Here is a 24112-nt window from a genome sequence, read left to right as displayed (position 1 = left end):
TTATTTCTAATTAGCTTTTTTTTTTCTTAATGTTAAGTATTTAACTTTTTCTTCATGAAGCAATTTGCCATATTGTTATTGTAAAGACCTTATATGAAAACAAATTCTGTTCCATTCAATAATCTATTCCATCATCTCTCTACTATGTAATATTGCACATGTTATAACATTTCATTTTTCTTGCCCAAGTCTGCTGCTAGGGTCTTGTAAACAGTAGAGATGATACATAGTAGTCTCTTTAAGAAAATGTTTCAAAATAAGTAAGAATCTGGGCAACAGATTATGGAAACAGCWCTTAGGGGGGACAGGAGGAGACATTGAAAATATTTTCATTTCTATTTGCTAGATAGAAAAGCAAATACACTGAAAATGTGGAAACTAAACAAAATGATTAAAAAAATCTAGTAAGCTTGTATTCCATTGTCTATATCTATAGTGAACCATGTTTAAAGCGGTCAGCAAATAATACTTCCCCTCTCACCATGAGCTATATCTTTGCTCGTAGTGTGAAACACTGAAGATTCATAATCCATCCAAAGTGAAACAACAGTTTGTGTCATCAGCAGCAGAGGGATATCAGATCATATATCTTTAGTTGACAAGAGGTGGCAATTTAATCTGACAAGTTTGCTGCCAATGAGGACAGCTTTAGGAGTTCAACTGCCTTGGTAAAGATTTGACATGTCATTGAGGGATGTTGTGTAGTARCCTGACAATAAACTGGAACTTGCTAATGCAGTTTAGGATTGCAGTAAAAATTTATTAGAAACCAGAGACTGTAAAATTACTACACTCCTTCAGAAATGTTGTTCTTTCCCTTGCTGAATATTTATGTGATGCTTAATGCACAGCACATGTTTAAAAACTTGTTTCTTGATAGTGTAAATGAAATCTATTATAATRCCCATGAAATTGCAAGGAATTCAATTAAATGCATGCGAGACTAAATAGACTGTCCACCTGAAGCCCATTTTGACAAGGATTTACTGTAGAGGTTGCCTGTTTAAGAGGGTTCAGAAATGTACATTATCAACATAGGAGCAATCTGGTCCTGTAACTTTGTAGTTATGCCAGAGTAGATGGACTCTGGGATATTTCAGATGTGAAGTGAGCCTCTGAAAGACCTCTCTTTTGGTGGGTGGGGGGGTAGGGAGGAAGAGCTGCCTTCTGAAGCTAGGACAGAAGTCAGCCTGAATTTATGATTTGATTGCTGAATTTGTGTGTCCCACCTTGTGTTGTGGGTCTAGAGGGGGACATTCGTGGTTTGGGGGTTTTAGAGGCATGCAAAACTCTGAATGGAGTATGAAGAAMCTGTGCAATTAGGCAGTAGACTCATGTGGGTGCTCTAGTAAATCTTGAAGCTGGCTTCTCAGCATGACAAGTTTCCTAAATGTCCTTTCAAATCTAGCTACTACCTGAATGTGGAGCAAAAATAATTTTACCTTTGGTTTTCACTAAATATGTCAATCCTTTCAATGCAGTGTGAAATAAAAGACTATTTAATTAAGCAGCTTTTTTTTTTTTTGAGGTGCTTCTTATAGGGCTGTCATAAGAGCTGTTGCATTATTTGGGATTATGGCAGCCCAACACTCTGGAGGGTGTTGGCATATGCCACCTGGAAGGATATTAGTTATGATTACCCAGCAATTCTAAATAAAYTTCAGAATGAAAGAACGATGTAAAAGATCTGCCAGAGTGTATTTTCAAGAAGTGCTCTAGGATGTTACAAGTTTACAGCCTTTTTGAATCATTTCCCCCTTAGCACTTGATAATCCTTGGAGAAAAGAGACAGGCATGTTTAATATACCTACCATTCTCATTGTGGATTCTGTTTTATTTCTAACTAGACAGACATCTTGGGAATGCATTAATAGGAAACAGTAAAATAGCTTGAAAGTCTCATTGATCAGTGATGAAAGACAAATTACCGTGCTTTTTTTGTTAAGTATTTTGTGGACCCACAAATATTTTGTGTTTGAATAGGTTTCCATAGTTGTCAATATTAAGGTGGATCGTAATACTGAAATTCTAAGTGAAGTGTTCTTAATTACTGCATGTAGTCGAAAGGAAGTACATTAAATATTAACTCCTGTTGCAGAGTAGAGTGAAGCTGGAGATTATGAAGTTAGGGAAAATTTGTAAAGGGTGCAAAGCTGGTTTAGCTGACCCCATTTCATTCCTTCTGCTCTGTTACTATAGAGAGAATGTACAAAGCTCCCGAGTTACTAAAAAGCTTTAGAAAATCTGCAGAAAGTCTTTGCAATGGCTCTTAGACACATTGAAAGAAATTTGGACATAGAGGTGTCATTGCTGGCTGAAACAAGTCYGACAGAGGATCAAAGTAAGGTGCTCTCAGGTTGGACCTGTATTTCACCAGCTTTGCTTTTTCCAAAAACTCTCTGTGCAGCTGCARTGTCTCACTAATTATACACTTAAACTACCCTTTTGGCGTATTTCTGGCGTGTGGTGACATCACTATGCTCTGTACCATTCTAATCATATTTTAATTAAGTGTACTTCAAGGCTATTGAAAGCGTATTTCAGCAGCTGGGTTCTCACTGGGGAAAGAGGCTTGAAAGAGAATCCAGTTGTGTAGGTTAGTTACTGTTTGCAATGGGGAACCCTTTTAATATCATAAAATTCCTTGGCTAGTATTTAGTGATAAAAGATTGAAAGTCACTTTGGGAACCTGGGATGTTCTTAATTTTATGACATTAGGCCTGATGACATCTTTTTCTCGCCCTTCTCTTAAGATAGCTACTATAATGCCGTAATGATGCTACAACTGAACTGCAGTGAGTGAGAGCGAGTACAGTTCAAAGCTAAGCCATGACTGAAGCATGCTAGATGGGATTAACTTTTTCACAGTAAATGTAAATGTCCTGTTTTGAGTACAGTGTAGCTGTTAGTGCTTRCTCACAGTAAATCATAATTTGAAGTGGTAACACATGGATAACTTTTTTATTTAATTATGAGTATTATAACAATGTATCTCTTTTTTTTTAAAAAAAAAAAAAAAGGAAGACTTTAGGATTTGACTAGAAAGTTAGGATTATATTTCAGTCCCATGGTGGCTTGATAAATACCTAGGGAAAGAATATCTAAACATAATTTTTGGTTAAAATTCTGAGTAATTTTTTTACAAAATGTTTAAGTAGAGAAAACTTTGCCAAAAAGTGCCTTTTTTCTTTTTTTTCTTTTTCTTCCCCCAAAACTAGTAGTAAGACAGTTGATTTCTGAGCCATTATAGTTGGACCTGCCAAGGGTCCTTCCCTAGAAGTCCGGACTGGTAGTAAGCACGTTGCTTGGTGGGAGACAGGTAGAGATATGGCTTGTCCATTTTGATAGAAGATAGCGGCCTCCTCTGCGACAAGTTCTGCCCTTGTGAATATTGCTCTGGGTAGTGTGATTCTGAGGAATTTTTGTGAGGTTCTGGAAGTAAAGCTGTCCCGTGTGTAGTCTTAGCCCCCCTGTCCCTGGAGGGGCGAGCAGAGGACAGGCACGGGCCCACGGCCGCAGTGCCCCGGGTGCCTGGGAGCTGCCCTGTTTCAGCCTCCGTGCCTCCGCCAGGGCTCCGGTCACGGTCACGCAGGCGCAGAGCCGACGCGCGGCCCCCCAGCCCCTGCGTAGTTTCCCGCCTAGGGGGGGACAGTGAGCCAGCATGCAAGAGGAGATTATTCAGAGCCGCTGTAGGAAGTGCATTGCTCGAGCTGTCTTATCCACCTTTTTGCTCTTTATTTGTTTCTGTCCCCTGCTGCTTCAGGGGGATCAGCTGCATGTTGCCAATTAGGCTCATCAGCATTGTCAATAACAGATGTGGAGCTCCCGGTAATCCCCCACCCTTGTTAGTGGACTGCAAGGGCTTCTGGCTGTTTGTGAGGAGATTTAACCCTTATCCCCCTACAGGGAGCCTAGTCACTCTGTCAAAGACCAGGAGTAAGTTTGACTGTTCTGTATTTTCAGGGTTCTTTTACCACCATCGTAGACCCTGTAGGTTTGATTAGACTCTGTTTTTAGCAATGGATTTCAGCTTGCGGGAAAACATAATTAATTTCAACACAAATCAATATGAAAAGGATATTTTAAGAATTCGGCTTCAAGCTAAAGGTAATAGTAGAAAGTTTCATCACCTGTCAAGCAGATTACTTGGGCATGTCTTGAAATACAAGCTGCAAGCTAAAGTTTTTTATGTTACCAGCCAGCATGCTACTGGAGTATAAATCTGTAAATGTGTTCATTAAAAGACAGGTTGTTCAAAGTCTTTCAGCTTTTGCAGTCATACTCACGCCTTTGCTAAGGGCATTCCCCTCAATGCGTGTTCTTTATTTATTCCAGTATGAGGCATCTTCAGTGCTCCTAGTACAATTAATTTCCTTCTCCTAAGGGAGTGATTCAGTTTAGGGGCAATCTAACACTTACTGGCATTTGTAGCATGAAGTTGAAATCAAGGTCATCTAGACCACAAATCAGTCCTTGTGATGACCTATCTTGCAAGGTGATGTGTGTGTGKGGGGGGAGGGTTTTGAGAGGGAAAACTATTATAAATAATGTTAACATTTTGGGGCATCTAATTAATAAGAATCYATGTGTTAGAGTATTCTGAGGAATCTGCATATTTCTTTTCTATATGCCATTAAATTAGAGTGGGGGTGAAATCCCAGCACAGTACTTGCATTTCTTTTCTAGCTCAAGAATAAAATTGGAAGCTTGCCACAATATCGAGTCTGAATTATTGTATAATTACTAATGGTGTTAAAATGAATGTTCAGCATCTGAAGTTATTTTGTCATAAGCAACCCCTACAGTACAAGGGACATCAAAGTATTTAAGTACATGACCCTTAGGACCCTTTAAACTATTAAAAAAAAAAACCAAACAAAAAAACAACATGTAAACAAAATCTCAGTGGAGTGTTTTATGAGCCACTTGCCAGTCTCTGAACAGCCACCAGTGACAAGGTGGCACTACTGAGCCTTAACATTTAGGTCCCAGTAGCTAGTAATAAGCCAAGAACACTGAAAAGCATAGCACAAAATCAAAATTTGTATGATTCATTTCTTTTTAATTTGAGAAAACATTTCAGTGCTTTCTTGTACTCTGTCAGGAACATGGGCTAGAAAGAGTATTTGTATAAGGATAGGAAAATACATACTGATCTGAAATAATTAAGAATATTTTGTTCATGTGAAGTGCAGCACTGAATGATGGCCCTTGGATCCACAAGTGCTGTTCTTCATACCTTTAACTAATGGGATTGTATGTGTGTTTTGGGATCCCTTACAGTTTGAAGTCGGAATGAAATAAAACACTTTCCTGATGCATTTTATATTGATCTCTGCAGTAATTTCCTCAAAGCAGAATAGAACAACCCAAGTTTTTGTACCACTTAAAATTGTAGTAGAAATTTAAATATCAATAACAGGTGTGCTTTACAATGCCATGGCTGATGGATTATTGATTCATAATGAAGTTTTAATCCTTTGCATATTGAGTAAATTGTGAAGCTATTACACTGATATCACTGCATTTCATCTCATTTATCATTAGCAAGTTACAAATTATTTAACTTCAATACCCGTCAGCAAAGCTTTGTTGAAATTAGATTTGCAGAAATTAACATGTACAACAACTTTTAAAATGAGTTATTATTGTGAATCATTTAAAATGAGTTRTTATGCATTGGGCAGTGCTTAGTAATTCATATCTGAATTCTCKCTGTGAGGGGGCTCTAGGTCTGCAGTAGACAACATGTAAGTGTTACCCTTAATAACAGAAGTTTGATATAATGCTCTGTCCAAAGATGGATTCATTCTCTATGTTGTATTATTTTAATGTCTACTTTGACAAGTCGATTGGGACTTGTATGGGCCAGATGTTTTATACAAAAGTTTGTACTGGGGGGAATGTGTAGGTTTATTTACATCATTCTGTAAACAGGTAGCACAGGTATTAATTCAATATCCTTCAGATATTGAATATGTTTACATGTTGCTGTTTTTTGTTTGTTTTTTTTTAATAGTTTAAAGGGTCCTAAGGGTCATGTACATAAATACTTTGATGTCCCTTGTACTGTAGGGGTTGCTTATGACAAAATAACCTCAGATGCTGAACAGAAAAAGTGGTGCCTACATCTGAATTGTTCACATAGAGCTGCCATACTCCAAGATCATACCTTGCTTAAATAAGGTTAACTCTTAATTGTTAGATAGCTCTCTGTGTTGATTTTTACTTTCTTTATATGTTTGAAAACTGGGTTTTCAGTCAAATCGTCTACCCATTCCTGCATTTGTATCTTCATGTTTCCCGTGGCAACAGACTTTTCTGTGGTTGAGCAAGTATCTTTTTCCTGCTTTGGGTGTTAGCGATTTCAGACTGTTCTAAGGTATGAATAAGCAACCTCACACAAAAGGGTAGTAAAATAAGTGTTTGTAATTAATTTTTTCTCAGATCCTTCATTGTTTTATTTTTGTGAGRTTTCTTGTAGTTAAATCCATCTATGGATTAAATTGGTGTAGGGTTTCTTATCAATATAGTGCATTTAAATACCACACGCGTTGATAACCAGATTTTATTCTAAGCAAAATACCTTTCTCTAATGCTTGAGATTAGAACGCTAGTGGAAAATTGAGCCAGTGGCTGTACTTGACTGGCCGTTGCTTTTATGCTTGATGTATGCTGACTTCTGTGATAGTGGAAGGAGATCATGTGATGCTTATTTCATAAAACTCAACACCATTCTTTGCTTTTAATAGAAATACAAATTTTGTTATTTTTACATTTGTAGATAACTTCTGTGGAAAGGCCGTCCTATCTCCAATAAATTCCCTTCTTATAAATTTAATTATGTTCAGCAATGCTGTTCTGGTGCAAATGTTATTTTACCAATGGTTAAAAAAATTGTAGAGCACACAGTTTAGAGCAGAAAGATTTCTTCCATGAGAGTAGAATAAGATGTTGGCAAAAAGGTGTCTTAGTGATTAATTCATCTATGCTTATTCTGGTTTATTTCATTACGTGTAATAACATTCTCCTTAAAAGTTACTCCTTGGCTACTAGAAGAGTCCAAAACAATGGCTGCTAAGGCTAAAAGCAAATTTGTATGTCTTATAATTAGYAAGCAGTCAGAATTGGGGAGTGCAAAAAAACCCAAATATATAGCCCTTCATTTTGATGAATTTTTGTCTTGATGAAAATAAATATACTTTTCCTATAACTTTCTGATAACATGGACTATCTGAGCTCTGAATTTAGATTATTATGGATGTGCTGTGGATAACAAAAAGAGCAGTTACTCTGGAGCTCATTCGCTGCARATGGCCTGATCTTCCAAGCTGTTCTGTCCTCAAAAAGCCACAGATGAAAATTCTTTTTATATGCATTCAGTGAAATGGAAGATAGATAAAATAGAAGGAACTGGGATTTAAATTAACTTTTTATTTCTAGTAGAAAAATAACAGTGTGTCTAATGAAGAGCCAGAACCATCTAACGATGAAATCCCCAGGAAGTACTTTGTATGACACTGGTTGAGTCTGAATTGCAGATTGAGAGTAGCCAATTTTGAGCAAAGTTTGCAGCCCTGAATATTGCAAGGACTTGACAACTTGACTGTCCAGTCATTTGATTTCATGGCTTAATTGTAGCATCTTTTACTGCAGTCATCAAGCCAGCATAGGTATATTGATGAATATACCATTTCGTAGCAGAGGTTCATTCCAAAAATATGAGGTTTTTTTAATTTTCATCATATTCTCCCTTTATTCTGTCATCTGTAACGTAGAGATTGGAAATCAATGAGTTTGACTATGCTTGTTTAGGCAACAGGATTTTTTCCCAGTTTTCAAATGAATGTGCTGTAGTTTTCTGATAAGTAACATCAAAGTGGATTTGTTAATTTATTGTGTTCTACARTGTTTAATGTTTGCTTTTTTTTCTCTGCAGCTACATTTCTTAAACCTATGTTACCTTTAACTTTTGATACATGATAAGGAGGAACCATTTAATTTGAGTAAATTGTCTAGTCATTAAGCAAGGTGAATATTGTTTAAATGTTTAACAACATTTTAATTCAACCTTTTCAAAAAAACAAGCTATTTATTATTTCCTTTGCCAATATCAGTAAATCATAAAAATGAAAGGAACTGTAGAAAACCTACCAGAAGGATAGATGGGTTAAATATGTTTCAAATTGTATGGTCAGTAAGAGATTGTTTTGGTTTGTTAGCTTTTTTTAGTCATGGGCGAAGTAAAGTGTATCACTTCTTGTTAGCGTTTTTTAGTCATGGGTGAAGTAAAGAGTATCACTTCTTGTATGATTCACGCATTTTAATCTTGAAGCTGATTTCCTTTCAACATAGGAAAGATTRGCTTTAACTTTGCATACCACTGCTCAGCCCTGAGTTTACCCAGGGATAGTTTACTTTCTAAAGTATGTCTATTTACAGTAAAACTTAGTTCAAAAAAATTGCTGAATATTTAGCTTAATTACTAATGYGTTCTGTTTTTTCTAAGGAAGTCAAGCTGGCACAAACTGTTTCAGACTAACTGTGTCAGGCTGTGTTAGTATTTTTGATAATTGATCTATTAGACTTTATTCTTGCATGGTTTAAAAAGATATTTAAAATACTTCATTTAAGTTTATTTCTATAAGCATGTGATGCATTTTTGTGCCCGATTTTCAAAGGCTTTCAGTGTGCACCTAAGAACTGCTAATACATAGGCTGTTTGTGTAAAACTTGAAACACATATTTTAAAAACTTGTTTTTATATAGTACCTGCTGCTTTGGATGGGCAATAATTGCTGAGTGCTGGCTTCTGGCTTGCACAATATGAGTTATCATGCAACATGGAGAGAATGAATTTTTGAAGTGGTCTGAAAAGTTATCTTTTTGTCTGAGAATTAGTTAATTTAGTATTTGTTCTTCTGATTCAAATGATGTATAGRTGAAGGTATTTATACAAAATCCCCAAACAAACCAACCAAAATGCATAACAACTGGCAAGCAGTAGTCACTGCCAGTATTTGTAGAATATCATTTTGCTAGGGTGATCTAGAAGTGGTTTTGCTAGCACTGGCTGTCTCTTACAAATATGAAATGTATTTATTGTGTGTTTTTTTTATTTTATTTTATTTTTTTTTTTTTAGAATGCAAAAATGGCCCGAGTCAACAACTATTGTTTTAGATAATATTGTACAATTTTGATAAGGCATGATATTGTTGATTTATCGCAATAAGAATAAAACGAAAATGTTTGTTTGATAGGATTGTTTTTCATCATGTATTGAAGTCTCAGAATTCAATATCATAAATCTTTGTTAAAGAAGAGAGGATATTTCCTTTGCAGGTCTGCTGATCAGATTTGTGCAAAATTGTGGATATGTTGGAAAAATGGCTAATGGCTAACTTACTCTGCAGAGAAAATACAAACAAAAAATTTGACCTGCGTCTAAAATGACAAYGATGTTGGATTGTTTTGGAATAAGACGTTCATAGAATGCTTCTTGCAAGTGCAGCAGAACTGCTCAAAAAACCTCTTTCATTCATCTTTGGATTCCTTTCTCTGTTTCCTGTTGAACTTCCTAAGGTAACAGTGTTACCTGGGATTCAGTCTTCTCTCAAGCAGTGGGAGAACAGCTTTACCTCTTTCAATGGCACTAGAATAGGGTATTGTAGAATTGCATCCAGCTTGCTTAGGTTTCTAGTAACTTCATGCAAAACCAGACTTAAAGGTAGAGCCTAGTTTTAAAGATGTTCAAATAGTAAAGGATGGTTTTTAATAAAAGCAGCAAGGTAGAGTTTTCATTTCCCAGATGTGCTAAAATGTCCATTACCTAGCTGATGATCAATTTTTTGAAGAGAATTTAAGGAACGCTCACAGTTTCGGTATTAAAGGTTATTGGGTTCTGTTTATGTTAAGGGATTTGGACTGTCAGAATTTATTTAATTCTAGGTTTGAAGCTGGAACCTTTTATTACAGCTTTTGAAGTATAACACTAATATTGCATGAATTTTGTACTTGTGTCACTTTTATACTTAGGGTTGTAATTCATGAAAGTAACAAAGAATGTGGTGAGTTTGATTTTCCTTTCTTTTTTTTTTGTTAATGTTTTCCATTTCAGTCTATAACCAGAGACTGCAGAAATGCACATGAAGCATGTCTAACTATTTACAGAAACTAGAATTTACCATTTCCATTATTTGTGTACACACTTGCATGCACTTTTCATCACCTCTTAAATACAGTGTACTACTTTATCAAGCAGCAGCAAGCTTTATAGTGTTTTTCACCAGTCATTTTAGTGCTRCCATAAAAACTACTTTCCCCTTGCACCTATAAAAGACATAATTTGCTGCAAGCTCAGTGCAGCAATTTGTAATATTATTTTAGGTTTACTCTTTATCATGAGCCCAATGGGCAGGTTTACTCTAGAAAATGAGACTGCAGGTTGAATGGGAGTAGGCTCTTTGGGTTTCCTACAGGGGCAGAGTTCTCACTGCTGCGTGTATTTCCACCTGATACTCTCTTTCCAAAGCTATTTTCTTTTTCTTTTTTTTTTTTATTTAAGTTCATTAGTCAATCAACAAAATAGCTTCTTTAAGAAGAAAAGGAGTTACAGTAATTAACAGTTATAACAAGCAACTAAATCCTATGTGGCTTTCTTTATAGAACGCTCTGTGATAATTTATGAAAGAAATATTCATGAGGAATGCTCTTTGAGGTTACTCAGAAATGCAGCTCTACAGAAAACTCAGGCCTGGGTACCTTACCTTGGCATTCGTTTGAGAGTAAACAATTTTATCTGACAGAGCAACAAGAAATATAAACTGAGCCATTCTGTTGGACCTGGCAAGCTAAAATTAATYTTGTGCATTAGTTCATTATAGCTTAAGCTTCACATTTAAATATCAAATATGCAGACATTTTATTTACAGATTAGCTTTGCATTTATTGTCTACTTTCCATGATATGTGGACATCTGTTTTAGCTAATCTTAGGAAAATGTAATCTGAAGGGGGGGTTTATTTCTTTTATTTATAGCATATGCAGCTTTTCCCCTATGTTAACACGAGCCTTATTATGAAGCTTTATTTTCTCTGGATCTCAAAATTATAGTTTAAGACCTACTCTTGGACTCTAGGAAAGCCTGAAGAAAGCTACTCCTTTCATTAGATGGTATAATTATCCCCATGCTGTTTCTAGCCTTTGATGGACCTTAGTAAGGATACTTGCACATCTAGTTAAATCAAGTGCTGCTTTAAAGAAAGAAAGAGTATTCCAGTTCTTGTACTCAACAATTCTTTAGAGAAGCCTGTCCTATAAAAATTCAAAGCACTTTTCCTTATAGCCTCTGCTACTCACCATTTGTTTGAAAAGCAGTATGTATTCCCTGAAGATGAATCTCTTCAGAGGCCTGTGCCTCTGGGCACTATTGTAGACCCTGCCCCAGAACCTATTAATTATCAGCAAATTCTGAGCTACGTTCTCRTTTAACATGTTCTTGGACTCGATGTTCTGTGATTTCTGCTGGGTTCTCTCCTTGAGCCAAACCAATCCAAAGGCTCCTTCTCAGTTTTGCTAGTTACGCATCGTCCTTCACTTTACTGTGCTTTTTTCCCCCTAGATTTCATATTCATATCATCAATAAGAGCTTTTTTCTCTGTTGTCAAGTATTTAAACTTGGGACTCCATGAAATCAATAACTGATCATTGATTGTGGAAAATAGGAAGCAGAGTTGATTTTCATTGCTTTTTTCTTCTTCACATCAGAAAATACTTTATTACAGTAAGATACAGGATCGTCATGCCCTACACTAAAGGGTTCTAGAGTGATACTGGGATAAGCTGTGTTTTATGCTAATGGCTGGAGCTAGGGTACAGGTTTTTCTCTGTCCCAGATTGTCCTTCTCTGCCAGTCAGTACAGCTGCTTCCGGCTGCAGGCTGATAACCGCAGCTTTTTGCAAGGGCAGGTGTCAGGCTCCATGAGCAGACGTTCCTGCAGCTGGGTGCTGTTTGTCATTATAATGAGTTGGCTTCTTACCATCTCATCTCAGAATGTCCTTAATGTGCTTGCAACCACAAGTTTCCATATTGCGGCCACAGACTGATTTATGGGTTCCTGTCTTACTGACCAAGCTGCTGAAACTGCTGGATCTGGAGGGAAGATAGGAAAGAGATAAAGACCTGTAACATATCCTGTGAATAGTATGCAGATTTCTTCAGCCTTTGGCCAAAAGCTGGCACTGAATTTGAGACTGTTTATGATTGTTCCAGCTTAATTATCTAGGCCTCAAAGGTGATGGTTGTTTTTCTCACAGATATACATACAAACATGYATAATGAAAATTAAGGATTCTTGTATTTGTAAAAGAGTTTATTTTACCAATTATTGCTTAAATAATACTTGTCACTGCAGCTGGTGTGAAAATAACATTCTTCTAAATGCAGCTTATGCTTTTCAAAGTCAAAGAAAATTTGACATATAAATATGAACATTTGTTAAGGAATTATTATTTAAAAAAAAAAAAACAAACCCAGATATTTGCTAGTCCTTTTCTCAGTTGTTTCCGTAGCTTTATTCTCACTAGTGATATTCCCAAGAGGGACCGTTGCTACATGAAGAGCRTTAACACTTAGTTTTAAAGGAATGAATAAGAGGAATGACTCTTCTACACTGAGTTTCGTCAGACGCAGCATATTTGAAAGAGACAGCGTCTGTAGGTCCCAGGTGAGGCCAAAGCTCCTTGGATAAGAGTGCAGCGCCACGTGGGCAGAGAGCTGGTACGCGCCCGCTCGGGCAGGGCGCTGCGTTGGCACCGCTGCCTGCCCGCTTCTCCTGGAAGGTGCTCTGGGGGCCTGCCTCCACTGGCGAGAGGGGTGCTTTRGGGTAGGGCTGAAACAGCCCTATTCAAGCTCTGCTATGACAAAGGTGATAAATATGTAGGCAGGCTGTGTCCCTCTCCCTTCTCCACCCACCTCTAGAAAAAAAGGAAGAAGTCTTGGTTCAGGTTGCTTGATGGCTGGCTGGCAGGCTGGCTTATAGCACAATTGAATTGCCAAAGAACAGTAAAGCTGATGTTGGCGTGTAATATTAACTGACTAGGTATCACATAAGTGATGTAGCTGCATAATATGCCAAAGATGCTTAAACTGGAAATGTAAAATGTCACAAAAAACAGTCCAAAAGAAAATATGTGGAACCAGTGTCCAGAAGTGTCGGGAAAAAGTGACTGACTTGACAGAAATTTTTTTTCTCTAGTTTTTTGAGAAGACTTTGCACCTCACAGGAGATGATGAATGTTGAGATATCAAATTTTCCCAAATGGAGATATTTCTGTTGCAACTAAAAGCGTATGTAGCTTAACACAGTGCTTCGAATCTGTTCAAGTGAGATGTGGGGCATTCTGCAGCATGGCTGTTCAGTATGTATCTTGCCAGTATTCATTGCTACTTCTTGAAATTTAGGGTTTTCATAGATTGGGGGCCATATTTTGTTCAACAAAATTGATTTCCAACCAACACAGCAACATTGTAATTGTTTACTTACAAGAAAAAAAATACGAAGGGGAAATACCAGATTCCTATGTGAGAATACGTTATTTTGGAAAATTCAGCTTTTCCTTCATTAGAAGGTGTGCTTCATATTGCACTAAGAGAGGAAAGAAATGTATATATTTTTTTTGTTCTTAGCTGCGCTTTAATAAAAATGCAGAAGGAAGTGTGATGAGCTTTTTTCCTAGACGCAGGCAACAATATGTTGCATTCCTTTCTCACAATTTTGTGTCTCACAGACATGCCAGTCTCTAAACAATTAACTGAAAAATACTGCTTTATGCTCAAATAGTGTTGTATGAATGGCACAAAATATTCAGTAAGGTCTAAAAGAGAGCTGGGTGCAGTTAAAGCACGTTGCTGCAGTACTTCAGGAAACCGTTCAGACTCTGAAAATGAGAGCAATTAAAGCAGTTTGAATTGACTTTCCTCTAACTGGCAGAGCTAACAGCACCTTTAGGGTTAAAAAGTAAGTACTGTCATATTGCACGAGTACTCAGCACTTCTCCAGTGGACTGAACAGTTCTGCATGTGTGTGTATGTGTATACACATACATACATACACGCTGTGTTGTTTTAAGCGTAGCTCTAGGTTGGGGGTGGGAGATGCTGTCATGTTTGATTACGACATTCTTCCAATATGCTGTAGCAGGATAAAAATGAGAAGCAGTGAGGTSTCTCTTAAATAGAAGTTGAGATTTCCTCAAATACGTGGCTGGATCAAAAAATGCATCACTTGGAAGTGAATTTTTTTGCTTCTAGAAAGTTGACGGAAATCCATTGAATCTGCAAGATCAGTGGTGTGTTTTGGTTGAAAAATTTTTCCTTACAGCTTTTGGCAAAGAGGAAAAAATCAAATGTTTGCATAGTASTTTGAACATTTTACCTAGGGTCTTTTGTTTTGTTTTGTTTTGTTTTTTACTTGATTATTCAAGCATGCAAATTGCAGCTGAATCACAGGAATATCAAGCTACTGCATAGTAACTCTTCAGTCTTTTTGGATTTCCCCTCCCAAGACTTCAYTGGGGACAGGGAGGGTTGGATCTGTAGTGGACCTGAACAGAGAGGGGCATATTTTACATTATTTTCTTCTTTTTTCCTTTTGGTGTCATGAACAGAAGAGCATTAATCTACATGATTTCCTCACTAGTCTTTCCTATCCCCAATAAGAAACTTTCTGTTGGAGCTGACCCCAATGGCAAATCCCAAACTGATTATTTAGCTGATTATAACTGATTATTATCAAATCCTTCAGATAATATAGACAATAACATAATATGCAGATTTCATTCATAATAAATGTTTTCTATTAAATGTAAGCATACTAATTTGATTATATTTAATTTTTCCTCAAAAATACCATTTAAAATATTTTTCCACATCATATACTAGTTTTCTTGAACAAAAGTTGGCAATAGAGAAGAAAGAGGGTTCTCAGCTCTGTTTCAAAGGTTTCTGCCTAGTGGCCAAGCATTATCAATAAGAGACAGGGCTATATCCCTTAAGAGCATGCTTGGGAGAAGACAGATAAATGCTGCCAGCTGCAAGCTTTGTTTTAGCAATGATCCAAGCACGAAGGGTTCACAAGAGCTAAAATAAAATGAGCAAAACTATGATGTTTGTCAGGACAGGAGACTTTAAATGCATTTAATTTGTTTATGCTTTTTCTTAACTCTTACTTGACTATACTGTTTTATCTATAATAATACTAAAATAGATTAATGCTAGACTGCTACAGTATAGTTGTAATGATACTTGTTTCTAAAGCAATGAAATTCTTACCTTTAAGAAAACCCTTTCAGTGCCTGCATGCAGAATCAGAAATAACTAATTCTTAAGACATAAAAAAATATATATATATATATCTGGATAAACTGGTATCAAACCCATGCTCTAATTAGTCTGTTAGTGATAGTTATCAATTCAGATGGTATACATATAGTAATCAAAAAGATTGGGTCTTAGATAGAACTAAAGAAAAGTATTCTGCCAAAGGATGTGCAGTACAAAAATAAACTATTAGTACAGAGGTTTGGCTTTTTTCCCTGGAAAATGTTATATCTGCGTGTAATATACTTGAGTGCATAACTTCTCATTTGTTCTCTTAACTAATCACGCTTCCTCTCTGGACAAGCCAGTTGCGTGTACATTCTTTGTGGGTAAGCATATTTAACGTACGTCTGCAGGACTGTGAGGACTGCATAATTAGATTTAATAGTGTTATAGTAGCAAACATATTCAGTGCTAATCTTTGGTGGGAGCTGGGGAGGGGTCTTGTATAACAGGACTGCAGAAGATAACAGTGATACTATCACACCATAACTTGCATTGTTGCGCCTCTTCTCTAATGGTGCAGGTGTTTCGAATTGCTCTGGGTGCACTGCCATGTCAGGCAAGTTAAACAGCACCATGCAACAGATCTCAAACCATTTTCAAATATGCTGCTCATTGTGCATTTCAGCAAAACACTCTGCACTTGTATTTTTTTTTTAATTCCTAATTAATTCAGATCTCTATGGGAATGCTTATAAGGATGTTTTGAAGCTAATGAAAAAAGTGCATTGTAACATTTGTTGTCATATTTAAGAACTTTCTATTCTTGTTTTTCTTTCTTTTTTCTTTTTTTTAATGGGATTGTGTTAATTCAGAATTATCACTAGACAGGAATTAGCCCTAGACTAGACTAGGGCTAGACAGGAAGGGGAAAGGAACACTTGAAGATGGGAAAACCAAACCCTGTTGATGCTGTCAATGAATCTGAATCCTAATCTGATTTATCCGTGATTCTGTAGTCATCAGTMTATGTAGCCAGTCCATTATTTAGTAGTGTACAAGCAGAAGCAACCTTATTCCTTACTGTGATTGTTTAGAATTAATTATTTTTATTGTGGAAAAGCTGCTAGACCTGGTATAGCAGTCTTAAAAGATGAAAGTGSAATAATGCTGTCTCAGAGCAATATAGAGGTGTTCCTGAGGAACCTCATTTATGTAATGTAGCAAGTATGTTATCTTGATTGTGCTGGTGTGTGTTTTCCAGGATTATTCTGAAAATGCTGACATGTGGTCATGTCCAATACACTAGACATACGTGTGCAGCTGTTCCAATATGGTATAAACATATAAATGTGACATAGTTTGATCTGATTCATGAAAAGCTCATTGTGGGGAAAGAAAATCCTCCAAATCTTTTTTGAAGGACAATGACAAAGAATTACACTTTTTACAGTGCTAATAAATACCTGAGTACCAGGATTCATTACTGACAAAAGGCATGGTAGCTTAGATTTGTTCCGATAAAGTGGTTGCATCATTTGTACAAACTTACGTTGGGGGTATTTCAGAGAATGAAGCCACCTTGAGGAAAAACTGTCCTTGGTGAAATTGTAGGTATTTATGGAAGAAGTTAGCCTGCCTATGAAGAGCTGTAAAACTGCCACAGGGCATAAATAATGTTTGAAATGCATTCCAACACACTAGTCATGAATTATAAATGTCTTTGTGACCCTTCCTCAGTAAGTTGGCCATTGGGGTTAACTGTCATCTAGTCAGGGTTTATGACCCGATGGAAACGTGCATGTTGGCTTGCTTTGTGGTCCTGCAGCCCCAGAGGAGCTACCAAAGCAGAGGAAAGCAATTACAGCCAGAGAAATTTGAAGAGAAGGAAGGGGTAGGGGGAGAGAGAACAGCTATTTTTGTTTTTTATTGCATTAATCTATTATGAAAAAACCCACCTGTTAAAAAAACAAAGAAACAAAAACAACAACCAACAGTTTAACCAATTGGATAGATTTTTTTTTAATTATTATTATTATTTTACTGTTGTTCTAGTTTTGGGGTTGCACAGAGGACTAATTTAATGCTTTGCAAATTAGTTATAGCAAAGAGGGCTGCAAAGCTTGCGCCCTTTTACTCTCAAAAATAGAAATAAATTTACTCCTAATGCTGATAACCTTATTTCTGTAAGGCAGCACGACTGCTCTTTTATTTTATGCACAGCCTTCAGTCTAGAAGTTGATATGGAACGCATGACAAAATAAAATGAAGATTTACTGGTAGAAAGAAGGAAGGTGTATCTTTCATTATATGAGAGAAACTGTGCTTCGGGGTGGGGGTATACTGTCGGGGCCCCTGCTCCAGCTGCTTTCTCTGTGCCCTCCCCTCGGCTCTCTGGTGGGGAAGCGTGGCACACTGCTCTCCAGCTAACAGTGGCTGTGTTTTCCATCCAGGTGTGGTATTTGTGTAGTCTTTGCAAATCTTTGTCTATTGATGGATAAATAATCTCCTTTATGCTTCAGTTTACTTTAACTTCATATGTTTCAGGCACATTTTGTTGAGATTCGAAGTGATCCAGACATGGGGAAGGCAGTGCCAGGGTTCTGATGGGACTACCTGAAACACTGRTTCTGTGCCATTTCCACTGGGTACTTACTGTCTGGATACTGTGTCTTGCAACAGGGAGCGTTCGCATTTAAAAGCGATGAACTCTGCCTAGAAGGTGGTAGGTTTCTGTCCTCTTGGGAAGAATGGCACCCCAGCCGCTTGTGCAGGCTCTACTTGTTCATGCAGCCGCCAACAGCGCGGGAGCTGGGAGCAGCTCCCTGTGGCCAGGATGTCATCTATCCTGGACCTTGCCCGTGTCTGGTTGTCGCCACTTTTATGGGGTGCAGCAAGTGCAGGTCCCTGCTGTTGAGCTGTATGTGGTGCAGGGCTGAATCCCTGGAAGTGCAGCAGGGCTTGGTTCTAAACAACCCATGTACAAAGGTTCACATGGTCTGTGCTACTGTGATTGTGTAGAGTTGCTGTTGRGTTACAACTGATGGAGAAAGCATTGATGTTTTAGAAGATTAAATATTTTATAAAAAAACTGTATTGCTTGTTCTGCTTGTTCTAGAAGCAAAATACTGTAGTTGCAACCATGATCACTTTGTACTAAATACTGTACAAAGGTAGGTCTCTGCTCCTAAAATCTAGGATTAAAGAGCAAGCAAAATATAAAACTAGGAGGAAGTATAAATGAATAAAAGGCCTATGGGATATGCATTTAGGGAAAATGTACATTTTAATCAAAGATAGAATAGCTAATCCATTTTGTTGGCTTACTAAACTGAAAAGGTAGAGAAGGAAATGTTTTCAGTCAAGTCAAAAAAAAAATCACTGAAGTATTTCATTTGGTCTCAAATGAAGTATATTTTATCCTTTAAAACTTGCATTTGAATTTAAATTTGACACAAAACTATTTCAAAATAAAAAACAAATGTTTTATTTAAGTATAGCTCAAACAATACTTTCACACTTTGATGTGAATTTTGGATGAAAAGTTTTAACTAAAGTTATATTAAATTCACCATAAAACATTTTTTAATATGAAATTTACTAACCATGACAAACATTTCCATATACACGAGAGTGAGTCATGTAAGTATCTTATGCTCATAGGGAAATCCATTTAGTAGATGGTCCGAGATACATCTTAGTGTTGTCAGTTTTGTTAATATTTGCAGTATATGGGGCCCAAAGCCCTCTATTAAAAGTAGGCAAAGTGCAAATGTACTGAAATATAGACAAGTTTCTGATAATGAATGGGAACTGAAAACTACTTGGTTAAAAAACCTTGCAGTGACTGGTGCCATTACAAATATAACAAACCTTTATTGTTATTGTTCTCTATACAAACCTGAATATGAAGTAAGGACTTCTGCATCAAAAAAAGATAGCTCTTTCTAGTCTGATTTTGACATCTTACTACCTTGCTGCATGTTAGTCCTACAGATTGTCACTGGTAGCAAAAAGGCATTTTTCTTGTTTCTGATCCTGCAGCATTCTCAAACCAGCCTAGCTGCCTTTGACAAATTATTTTACTGTTTTGGAGAATGTGTTGGGAAGCTAAAGCACTTGGAAAGGAATCCCAGTGCTCAGGTTTGTAAATTTGCTCTGCCTTTGGGAGAGATGCCCTTTTTAGAGAGTTACCTTGAAGTTCCTCTTTACTCAAACCAGATTAAGGTAAAATGCAAATAAAGGATTTATTTTCATAATACTCAGAATACACAACATGGTTGCAAATGTTTAAAGAGGACATAGATGGAGGAACAAGAGGGGGAATAAGGGGGGGGAGATAAATTAGAAAGTTCTCTTTTCTTGTAGCTTTCTGATTTGCTGCAACTGCTTTCCTGAGCAAACCTTGTCAGGTACCCTTTTTCTGCACAGCTCATATCTCAGAGCGCATTCATYAGAAAGTGACCTCTTGGATGCTCAGGAGTACTTGTTGTGGTGCCCCTTTCTGTGCCATAATATTTCAAGATGTGTGTTACAAATGCTAAAGGTGACTTTGAAGTAACTGATTGGAAATGTGTTGTTTTTCACCCTATTGTTTGTGCCAAAATGGTGGCATAAACATTTAGAGTGTTACCTGGTATATATACAGTCATCAAATAAGTCACGCTACTCAGAAATTCTGCATCATTTACAGTTTCAAATTGCTGATGTTTCAGAGGACAAGATCTCTGAAGTTATTTCAGTATTTTGTTGTTCCTAGATGCATTCCGTCCCCCTCCTCTGCTTCCCCCACCCAAATATGGAAGAATTTCCTAGTTGTTCGGAAAACCTGTGTTTTATTGGAAGTAACAGCTGTTGTGACATGTGGAGGAGAGTGGAGGCTGGTCAGCTCGCTGGAGCATCAGTGACTGTAAAAGCTCTTGTGTCAGCCCTGATCTTACTAGGCACTCTCCCCTGCTAGTGCCCTCTGAAGCATGTTTTGCTCCATCCACGAAATGTGCTAGGTAAACTTGAAAACAGAAATGAGGAAGTTAGTATAGTATGCATTAGGCAGTGTCTTCACCTTTGCAACAGTAGTCCCAGCAGGACTGAATGAAGAGCGGTTTATGTGCAGCAGTGAGGGCCCACAAGTGTGATAGACAAGCCATGGTTGTCAGATGATTTTTCAGTTAATGATTGTGCAGTACTCTGAAGAGGTAAAGTGCTATGTCAGTGCTAAGCATTATTGTTGTTGTTATTATTCAATTCCCATTCCCAAAAGATTACAGAGCAGATTGGAGTTCTTATCATGTTTTTTCTTTGGATTTTATTTTTTAGTGTAGTTGAAAGCAGAATGTGAACAGGGCTCTTTGGATGTGATCATTTAGATGTGTGAGATTTCAAAAAAAAATCAACATTTTTAAAATATCTCTCTCAAACTCACTGCAAAACACTTCATCTTGTGAGCGAAACACTTCAACTGCCTGAAAATTTATCCAAAACAAGTATCTGTACTAGCTGTGAAGAGCTTATTCATTTATTGGGTCCAACATATACGTGCAAATATATCTAATACAAATCCTGCTTCTCATGTCATTGACTGCTCAAGATTATACAAATCCTGTGCTGTTTTAAAATCTTYGATAAAACTTGAGCCAAAGCTAAGGTGTCTGCACTAATTTCTGAAGCCAGAAAAAGGATGAAGAGGACAACAAACCTATAGAACTGGATTATTTATGAATCTCAACACCTGCATATTGTTTTTTCATAGAACAGTAATAAGTATGAAATGCTGCTCATGTAGTTCTTCTACCCATAGCATGCTACACATTGCATGAGATCTCATCAATATTGGTTATCTCTAATGTTTTATTACAATTTTTTTTTTGTCATGTGGCTTTCAGATATAGTCAAACACTGATAGATTTGGGTGGGTTCCTCTATTTCTAGAATGCTTTGGAGATGGAAATGTGTGCTCACTTATTTTAAGTATAATGCCAAAGGGCTAAATTCTGCTCTGTTCCTGAAAGCTGTAATGGAAAGGAGCAATTGGTTTGGTTTTGAGAGAAAGCTTACTTCATTATTCTGAACTGATTCACACAATACACCAAAGATCTTGTATTTAATCAGATTATGATACTTTGACACTAGGTAGAAGCGGAGAGCTAAATTATCTTCAATGTGCTATCCTTCTCCTACTAGAGATTGGGAGGTGGGTGGTGCCTGGCTGCTTACCATGTCCTTTGTTGTTTGAAGGGAGATTGAAAAGWCTGTGTTCTTTCAATATAATTGGCTGCAGGGCCGCAGGTCCCTTCCAGCCTCAGCGAGTCTGTGGTTCTGTGTGTTCATGATTATGTAGTCTGTGTTTTATTCTTTTTGAGTGTTTGGTGGAGGGGTTAAATGTATTTGATGGTGTTTAGGGATGGCGAAGGATTGAATGGTAGAGATCATTGCACTCAATTTTTTGGTTTTGGTCATGACCTGATGTGTGAGTCTTACTTGCTTGGTATGCAACTTTTATACTGTTAAATAAGAATCGTTAAACTATACTGCCTGTCTTAATTAAGTGAGCTTTATGAAATATTTTGTAGTATCTTGAGTAAAGGAGCTTGGTGAATGAGAACACTATTACAGRTATGAATCCATTGGACATTGCAGTGATCAGGTATGATGAGATGGGAGGTGAACATACTTCTTGAGGCAAAATTTCACTGCAAGTTGTTGAAATATTTCTATTCAAAAATTTAGTAGCATGAACAAGCATGCAAGTTAAATAACCAGGCCTAAATACGGGCAAAGCACCTAGGTTATAAACAGCTCCTATTGAAACTGCAAGTATTTTTTTTAATTACAAAAACAATATGCCTTGTGAATCTCAAACAACCAGGCAGCTTATAATGCTAAAATTGTACTGTGAATTTTTTGATCTTTTTGCACTGGTTCTACCAATCACTTTATTTCTCAGCTAACTTATGGTATATGAAGAAAAAAGTGAATTTATCATTAGAATTTAGAGAGAAGCTTCAGTTTTTCTAACAGTGATATGAATGTAGTTAGGTCAAACTGGATATTGTACAGTGCATTCTCTGCTGATTAATTTGTCTATTCTAATTCTGTCTGATCTGGTATCTGACTTATTTAACACTGCAGGCCTGACTTAATAACGTCTTCAGGGAATTGGACACTGAGCTGATGTTAAACCATCTTATTTGGAGGAGTAAAAGGGGACAAAGATATCTCTTTATACTTTGGGACCTTTGTAATAACTTGCAGTAGTCCACGTTCCCACTGTTAGCCTTAATAGGATTGGTTTTGGTATTATCAAAAGAGCAATTAACACCTGCAGATATGATCACAGATGATATCAAAAAAGAAGAACTCAATTTTGTACTGAAGCTCAGCTTAGACTTTCATATCTGAAACATCAGTAAAAAAGTGGCTACGCAGCACAGTCATGACCTGCTATTTGTATTTCTAGCTGCAACTTGCAAAGTCATGATAAAACATTGCAATTACTGTGAATAATGGTTACATTGTAACTCAATGGGGGAGTAAACATGCACTGAATGTAAGGAGACCGTACTCCTTCTCCCTGTCCTGGGGGACTGCTAAGCAAGGCTTGGCAAAAATGATACTGCAGAAAGCAGTTACAGACTTGGAAAAGCAAGATTAATAATCAGCTGTGGTTGTGAAARCTTGTAAGACATATAGCAGGATATATAAATATGCATTTTGTGCAGGATGGAGGTGCTGTGAAATCCAGGATGAGAAMTATAACAGCCAAGAAAAGGTATAGGAATTAATTGGCACACGGCGATTCTCTCAGTCTCTGACATAAATGGTGTGTCCATCACCTGTTCAGAGGGCCTCCCTGTGCTGGGTATCCCGTAGCAGGTTTACAGAGCAGTAGCACCTCTGACCTGTTGTAGGGTATTCCTCTTAATCAGTATAGTGGCATTATAGCACAGATGAATACACCTGAACTAGCTATGAGTGAATCAGATTGGATACTAGTAGCAGTCTTCTGTTGGCAGAACAGTGTTCAAAAGGAGCTGCAAAACACCTCAAAGAAAATAAGTTGCATATTGCTGAACTCTCTGCCACCACAGATTCAGAGCTTTTGGTTCCTGAGGCAGCTAGGTTGTGTCTAGTGAAGATATGAATACTTCTGGAGCAAATACTGCCCTTTTGATCATGCTGGACTTTGTCATCACCTTTGAAAGTAGTGATCAAAAGTGAATCCTTACGTTTCTAGTGGAGACTTTTTTTTCTCTTATGTTAAAATTTCTGCTGTCAAGAATATTCCATGAAACTAATACAGGAAAAAAAAATTAAAAAAACTTACAAGTCAAACATAGTCTGAAATTATAAGCCAAGAATAAAAACTACTGTAATTGAGTAGAGCTATTACAAGACAATTCTTCCTCATTTTAACTTTGTGTGAAATATTATAAGTTCTAATTATGTAATATTTCTACTGATACTGTAGATCAAATAATCAGAAACAAGATGCTTTCAGCTTAATGGTGCTAGGACATCAAACTTTTAAGAAAAAGAGATGAGAAGATTATGTATTTACTGTAGTTACAAATAGTGACTCAGTGACCTAGAATAAACCCGATTTTATTTTTAAAGTCATCTCTGCTGGTTAAACCTGAATCAGTAGTGCTAAAAGCACTCTGCACAGGATGCAGATTTATAAAGCAATTATCCAGTTCTAACTGACCTAAACAGTTCAAGAGAAAATAGATTCTTGCCAGCCTTTCTGGTCTACTGTGTAGCCTGTAAACGAATAAAAGAAACAAGATCAG

The sequence above is a fragment of the Rhea americana genome, unplaced genomic scaffold (assembly GCF_003343005.1).
Source record: "Rhea americana isolate MKP2758 unplaced genomic scaffold, rheAme1 scaffold_232, whole genome shotgun sequence".
Taxonomy (NCBI): Eukaryota; Metazoa; Chordata; class Aves; order Rheiformes; family Rheidae; genus Rhea; species Rhea americana.
This window is presented reverse-complemented; position numbering follows the sequence as displayed.